The following is a 7,993-nucleotide window of genomic DNA, read 5'->3' on the forward strand; positions in this document are numbered from 1 at the left end:
CAATTAGTGTTCCCGGTGGTAGACATATTTGTGTCTCATCTTTTTTGGACTGTGTTGCAGGAATCAAATTCAAAATGAGTGAACATTTGCACCAAAAAGGAAAGTATCAGTTATGCTATGACAACCTATTAAGTTCTACTGTATTACTGTGCCATTTCTTTGGAGAGATATATGAATCACTACCAGTAGCGTTACATAAATAAGAAGCAAAGAAATTGTCTTTGGACGGGTTATCCGCCTATGTGGAAGTTCTCGTTTCACATGCCTTAATATCTGCTCATACTGCATTGCAGTACCATGACAGTGAAATTGTGTCATGGAACAGCAATTTAATTTAGCAATTTAGTGCCATTTCCTCCGGCAAGTTCAAGTAAAAAGGCATCAGTTTGTGTTTCTGCATCAGTAGATCCTCAGAGAAAGCCTTTTGAAATTCTGGCAGCATCCTTTTTTCATGCCCAGATACCAGCATACAGTACCAAAATATCCGACCTACAAAAAAAATGAAAGGAAACTGTGCGAGGATTATGCATTTGAAAACATCTCTGGTATTGCCATTCATAGCTGCATAGGCCAAAGTAACAGGAGCCTGGTCAAAAAGAAATGCTTTGGGAGAGACATCAGTTCTGCTGGGTCTTGACAGTTGAGCATAGTGTCCTTCATGTGAACTTTCTCTGCACCTGACTGCACTGGAAGCTAATTCACACCTGACCTGGAAACCCCACTCGTGCTATCAGGATGTCCAATGAGAATTATATGCACAAAAAACAAATGTATTGTCTTTATAACATCAATATGACAATGAAGACGGTGGGTAACAATACCGTGCAACTTTTAAACATTTAAACCGTGTCATTCCTTTTTGCTGCATGCGGACACGAACATTTTCGAATATATTTCTCTCTTTCACGCATATTACCATATTCATTGAGAACTGTGACCTCCGTGAGGTTGTTTTGTGAAGTCAAAGGGGAGGAGTGATTTAGCTTTTGCATTAGTCTGCTGTCCATCATCCATGCAGCACTCTCAGGTCCCTGGAGAGGGTGGAGGGAAAGGCAGAGTGGGAGAATAAAGACAGGCAGGGGAGGGGGCTGAGGTATTGAAGGTAATAGCGTGTGCGCGCGCGCGTGTGTGTGTGTTCGTGTCCATCAGCCCACAAGGCCCTCAGAGGTCCCGTGCAGTGAGCAGTGGTGCTGCTGTGCTGCAATGCGTAAAGGCGCCTCTTCATGCGGAGAACCGAGAGGCGGACTTGCTGGCTGCCTCGGAGATTAAAGCAATGCAAAAGTGATGAGTATTGCGCTTATGTCGTCATTTCAGTATCTCTTGATAGGTGACTCCACGTTGCTTCGCGACAAGAGAATTAAGACCAAATACCGTTAAGATGAGTGAGACAAAAACATGGGTCACAAGTCAAAGTGTTGTTTTCTTCGTACTTTATGGGGTAGGGATGTAATGATAACGGCAATATCGTGATATCACAATATTAAAACTGCCACAATATTAACACATTCATTGCCAGGCCAGCAAAAAATTTGACATTGACGTCTTTTTCCGTCAATGGCCGTGAATGAGTTAAAAGCAGCACGTCAGTGGGGGAAAAAAATTGAGTTGATTTCCATTTGTGCAGTTCTAGGACCCTCTGATAGCTAGTTTTTTAATGCAGTTTAATTTTCATACTGCATGTTTTGGCCCTTTAAAATCCATGCAAATGGTCAGATGAAGGCGCACGTAATATGCTTGTGAACCAATATGTGAAGGAACTCGATGTGTGCATTCATTAGCAAGTAAGTGCCTCAATATTAAGTGTTATTAGAGATTGTAGTTTGTTTATATGCATTGCTGTAATATACAAAAGCACAATATTGTGTGTGTGTGTGTGTGTGTTTTAGTATGAGCTCTTTTTTTTATTTTATTACAATATTGTGACTTTTTTGTATCACCAACCTCCCCACAATATCATGATAATTATCGTATTGTGGCCTTCATATCGTGATGTTTGGATACAGGTGCATCCCTAGTATGTAGTAGGGATGTAACGATAAGGGCAATATCGTAATGTCGTGATATTAAAACTGCCACAAAATCGTCGTCGTCATGTTCACGATATTTAAATGCAACACATCTATTAAAAACGAGTCAGGTTGATTTCCATTTATGCAGTTCTAGAACCCTCTGGTGGCCAGTTTTTTAGTGCAACTTCATTTTCATTAGGGATGTTTTGGCCCTTCTATGTTGAAAATCTACACTAATTGTCAGATGAAGGGGAACGTCATCTGCCTGTGAACTGAGTCAATATGTGCAGGAACTCAATGTGTAGCATAATAATAATAAAACAATAATAATATAGCATTGATATTATGCACAAAGCACAATATTGTGATTTTTTTAAAGTATGAGCCTTTTTTTTCTTTTTTTTTTACAATATTGACCTTTTTTTAAAATCGCCAACCTCCCCACAATATCGTGATAATTATTGTATGGTGAGCTTCATATCGTGATAATATCGTTTCGTGACATTTGGATATCATCCATCCTGAGTATGTAGCCCACAAAAAGCCACAGAATTCCGTTAATCATTTAAACCGTGCCCATGGTTGGAGACAGGAGGTTCTCTCCGGGGCGTGTCCACCAAAGATAACCAGATTGTGGTGTCAAGAGATCACTTCCTGCCTGATGACCAGCAGCTTGGTGAAGGAGTGGCGAAGGAAGCGGCTCAGTATGACAACTGGAAACACTCCATTGTAAAGACATGAAATGCGATGTAAACAAGGGCGTAGCTGGAGGGCGGTGGGGGATTGACTGGGATTTTCACTCACTCAATTGCAGGAAATGAAGGATACTAAGAAATATTCATTGTCTCTTCTCTGTGAGCTTTTCAAGTTTTTCCACTACTTTCGTAAGCTATAAAAACTGCAACTCACATCTGCGTCCGCTCTTCCTCCTTCACCAAACATGTTGAATTAGGAGTAAAACACCGCACAAGGCATCCCTCTCATCTCACTTTAGACTTGGATAGCACCTAGTGTGGAGCATGGTGCCTCACAGAGCCTGTGCAGTAGTACTGTCACGGAGCAATGCAGGGGAGAGAAGACTGTGACAGGACGGGGGCAGGCGCTCCATTCACACCCACTGCGCAGTCACACAGGAGCAGGAGGGAAATTCTCCAGACAGCAAGCGCAAAGGTTTGGGATTGCTTTGTCTTGATTTCACACAGATTTCAAATGATTGCAGCTAGAGGAGGGGTCGGCAACCTGTGGCTCTGGAGCAACATGGGGCTCTTTATTCCCTCTCCTGTGGCTCCCTGTGGATGTTTTTAAATAAATATATAAATTAATAAATAAATAAGGAAAAAATAACTTAGTATTTTTTTTTACATATTTGGTTGTTTTTTTTTAGATAAAATATTCTTCAAATGAATTAATGATTAAATTTTTTTAATAATAATTAAAGTCCAAATTATGTTGCCAGAAAAAGAGAGAGGAAAGGTAGATTAGAAAGTTAAAATAAATAAACAAATAAATAAATAAATGTGTCCAAAAAGTGATCATAAAATGTCCAAAAATGAAGAGGAAAATCTCAAAATTTGCATAAATGGCAGAAAATTGATCACAAAAAAAGGCAGGAAAAAATGTCAAAAAACAGCCATAAAATGTCCAAAAAATTAAGGAGAGGCAGAAAATGACAATATTGTTATAGTTTGAGTTGGATTTTGGTTTATTTTTTTGTTTTTGCTTTTGTCAGGGAATTAGATTTGAGTGGGTTTTGTTTGGGTTTATCCTCATGTTTCTTTAAGTTTCAGCCATGACCTGTGTTTTGTTTTGTTGTCCTTGTGTGCCTCCCTAGTCTTGTCAAGCATTGTCATGTCCACCTGTGTTTGCCTGCCCTTCCTCATGTGTCAACCAATCAGCATCCTCGGCCACTTGTGTCTTGCCCAGCTGTGTCTAATTGTCAATTAGTGTGTGTGTATTTAGTTTCTTGTCTCCCCGCTGTCCATGTCGAATCATTGTGTTTCCCTCATGTCATGCTGCCCGTTTATTTGCCCTGACGTTACCCCACGGTTTGCCTTGCTTGTTTTTTTGGATGTTATTATTTTTCTCAGTTAGATCCCTGTTTACCTCCTTGTTTTGTTAAATTAAATCCCTTTTTGATTGCACCTCTGCCTCCTCGCCCTGTTTCCCTGCACCTGGATCCACCACCACACCTCAATCGTAACAAATATGTTCACGAAAATTAAAAAAAAATTGACAGAAAGGCAAAAAAGTTTAAAAATGTATGAGAATGGCAAAAATAAAAAATAATCCAAAAACAGAAAACAAAAGGTAAGTTAATCTCTACGTATTGGATCCTCCTTATTTTTGTGTTGTGGACTTACTGCTGTCAAGTTGCCACGGGAGTGACGTCATGCAGCCGACAAATTCGCCCGGCCCCGTCTGGCGAGTGAGTAACACGCCCCCCGCCACCCCCCGCTCTGCGATTGGCTGGAGGGTTAAACAACTGTCTGTCCACAGAAACGTCCCACTGTTGACTAAACAAACACAAAATGGCAAAATACAGGCTGGGGTTTAGAAAAAAAATCACCACCACACATTAACAGAAGCCCAAAGGTGTCGATTGAGAATTAATTCATGGCTATACATCCTGTATTTATAAAGTGCATTTTCCTGAGTGAAAACGGAAGACCCTGCCTTTAACAACTGTATATATAGACAATATGAAAAAATAATACTCGTGATCGTTTGAGCCCTTCCACTGAGTCAAATAATTAACCACACATTTCAAAAGGCAGCATTGTCAAAGAGCGGTGACTGATTTAAAGCTGCTTTACATTACTTATGGTGACGCAGCAATCCATAGCAAATAAATAAATAAAATAACAGAAGCGATGACTGGATCAAAACCAAAGTATCGCTTCCCCCCGAAGAGACAGACTGTACTGAAGGCAGTTTCCCCACAGAGTGCTACCCTTGACAGACCACACGTGTCCGAACAGATGCCCCTTTGAGCATCAAAGGATGGGGCTGCCTTGCAGAGTCACACGTACTGCACTGCAACAAGACCGCATTTTAGGCTAACAGTCTCGTATTCTATCTTTCTATTGATCTGATCTCTGGTGGTGTGTTTTTCTGCAGTCGCTGTGGAAGCAATAGGGATCAATAGATCAGATAGTTTGTCTTTATGAGTCATGCACACACACGACCACTGCTTTCAGACACATATGCATATACAGCCATTCATCCCTATAGTAATAAAGATTGCGCTGACAAGCCTTCTTACAGTAACCACCACTGACTCATGCCCATTGAGAGAGAGAGAGAGAGAGTGAGAGAGTGAATGTGTGTGTGTTATACTGTAAGCCTGACCCTAGAGAGGAAGGGGGAGGGAAAAGTGAGAGAATAATGAGAAGCATTAGTTTCCCCCTCACATTTGGAAGCAATGTTCCCATATCAAATCATCTGATGCCAATGAATTACCATCATGACATCTCACATCTGTAGATAACGTTGAAAAGTCCAAAATGGGAAATGAAGTCACATTAGGGAATGGCTTTTGCAATACACAGAAAAAAAAACACTGTGGGCATATACTCTGTTACAATAATGACTACACTACATAGTATAATTTTAACAACTCGAGCAAGATTTCATGCATACGTTACATGAATAGCCTAACAAGTTAACAACAGCACATTTTCACTTGGAGTCTACTTGAACTTTAAATGTAAAACATGCTGCAACAATTTGGCCCACGGCGAAAGCTACTTTCTTCTCGAACATGAATAAAGAGTTATTGATTTTTGTGTACTTCCTGGTCCCGCATGCACCCACCCATACAAGCAAACTGCTGATGGGGAGCTTTCCAATTCAACCGAGATCTGCAAATGCATTACTGCATATGGACACTCAGAGAGGTCCATGCATATTTGATGACTTTGAAAAGGTAAGGCAGTAGGAGAGGTATGATGGCTCAACTGTTCTTGCTGCAAGCAAAACTCATTTTCTCTGTTAATCATTTTTCATCCAAATGTTGCACAAAATGTCCAGTTGAGGTTTAAATTATTACCTCCGATTTTGATATTTTAGTATTTTAGTCTTATACTTATACAGTTGTCCCCACTGCAAAATGAGAACAGTGTTATTTGTGCATGTGTTGCTCCTCCTTTTAATTACTCCAGCAGAAAACGCCAACACAGCCTCTCCCTGTTTTTTCATTTGACTTTGCAGATATGATGTGTGCCCTTGAGAGAGACCTTGCTTTGCATTGCAGTCATTATAACGGAACAAGAACAGGACTCTGTGGCTGCACCACTGCCTCCCTCTGGACGAGATGGAAAAGTGCAGAGTTGAAATGCTGCAACTCATTCTGGGATACGGAAGCAGCGTGGTCAAAGCGTTGAGGGAATTCTATCAACAAACGACCGTCTTCATCGTTTGTGTTACTTGTTCATCATTAATCACACAAAAAAATGTTTGCAATTAGTGGAATGAGAAAGAAATACAAAAGCCACTTGCATTGAAGTTGGGAGTTAAGTTAAATAAATAAATAAATAAATAAATAAATAAATACTGTTATGTACAAACACTTGTCTACCTATATTCAAGTGACTACGCATTTCAAAGAGAAGATATTTAATGTTCAAACTGATGAAAGTTATTGCTTTTTTTTGCAAATATTCTCTAATTTTGAATTTGACACCTGCAACACATACAAAAAAAAAATACAAAAAACTAGTATGGGGGCAACCAAATACTGGGAAAGTTGAGGAGTGCTAAAAAATAAAAAAAACAAAAAAAAAACGCCTGTTTATGTTTAGTACCATCCTTAGTAGGTGAATAAGTTAATTGGAAACAGGTGAGTGTCATGCATCCTGAAAGCAAGAGTTTATAACAATAAAGTCCACAAATGCTGCCAGTTTCTTTGGGTGTGAGCTCATTTGAGTTGGACTGATGCTGTGGAAAGGTGTGCGTGGTCTGATGGGTCCATGTTATCAAATTGATTTTGGAAATGATGGACATCATATCTTACAGGTCAAAGATTAAAAAAATAAAAATAAAAATCGGGATTTTTCTTGATCGAAATGAGCTAAAGTCCTTTATTAGTATTCAAATGGGTTTTAACTATGTCATTATGAATGATCAAATATCGGATAAATAAAGATAAACACCGAGATAAGAAACAACTCAAACAGCCTGTCGAGAGGAGTTGACGCTAACTTCAATATATATTCATATATAACGGTAAGTCTAGAAATCATGAATTATTTTACATGGCCGCGCCGTGCCCTTTCCACTCATGCTTTCACTGAAGCCCGCCATTTTGACTTGTGACGTAGCCTAAAATCGGATTGTCCATTATTGCTGCCTGATCAAACGTTATCAGAGCACACAACTTTTAACACCACGGACATGAGCTACGTTTTAAAATGCTTTATTGAACAAATTGCACGCACATATCTACGGGGTCAGAACACAACAGGAAGCGTTCCCTGTTAATGCAATGAGCCGCCAGGGGGAGCCAAAGGTCTTTCTTTTTTGTAAAGGCTAAAATCCCTGAAAGTCATGTTAAAATACTATTACAGTACATCTTAGCCCCAAAACTTAATATGGGGATGGGTTTATTTAAGAAAAAAAAAATCCTGGATCTATCAAGGCTCGATTGCATTAGTTTTACACAGAGTTGAAGACTATTATTTGAAATGGAGCTATAATTAATGGGCGACACAATCAGTGAATAATAAGGTTTAGGCATTGGTGTGAGCGTACCATGGAAAGTTACTCCAAATTATTCACAAAATTAGTCCAAAAATGATTACCACAAATAATGTATCTTTGAGCAATTAAATGTTCTTCCACTAGATGGCAGACGACATGAGCAAATATGTGCCTGGGCTTCAAATGGTTGAGATTGGCAAAAAAGAAAATCACGCATTACCCACAGCGGTTAGTGACACCCTCCACTAAAGCTCGCCATCATATTTATAAACGCTGATACGGTATTC

Source organism: Festucalex cinctus, chromosome 6 (assembly GCF_051991245.1).
Source record: "Festucalex cinctus isolate MCC-2025b chromosome 6, RoL_Fcin_1.0, whole genome shotgun sequence".
Classification (NCBI taxonomy): domain Eukaryota; kingdom Metazoa; phylum Chordata; class Actinopteri; order Syngnathiformes; family Syngnathidae; genus Festucalex; species Festucalex cinctus.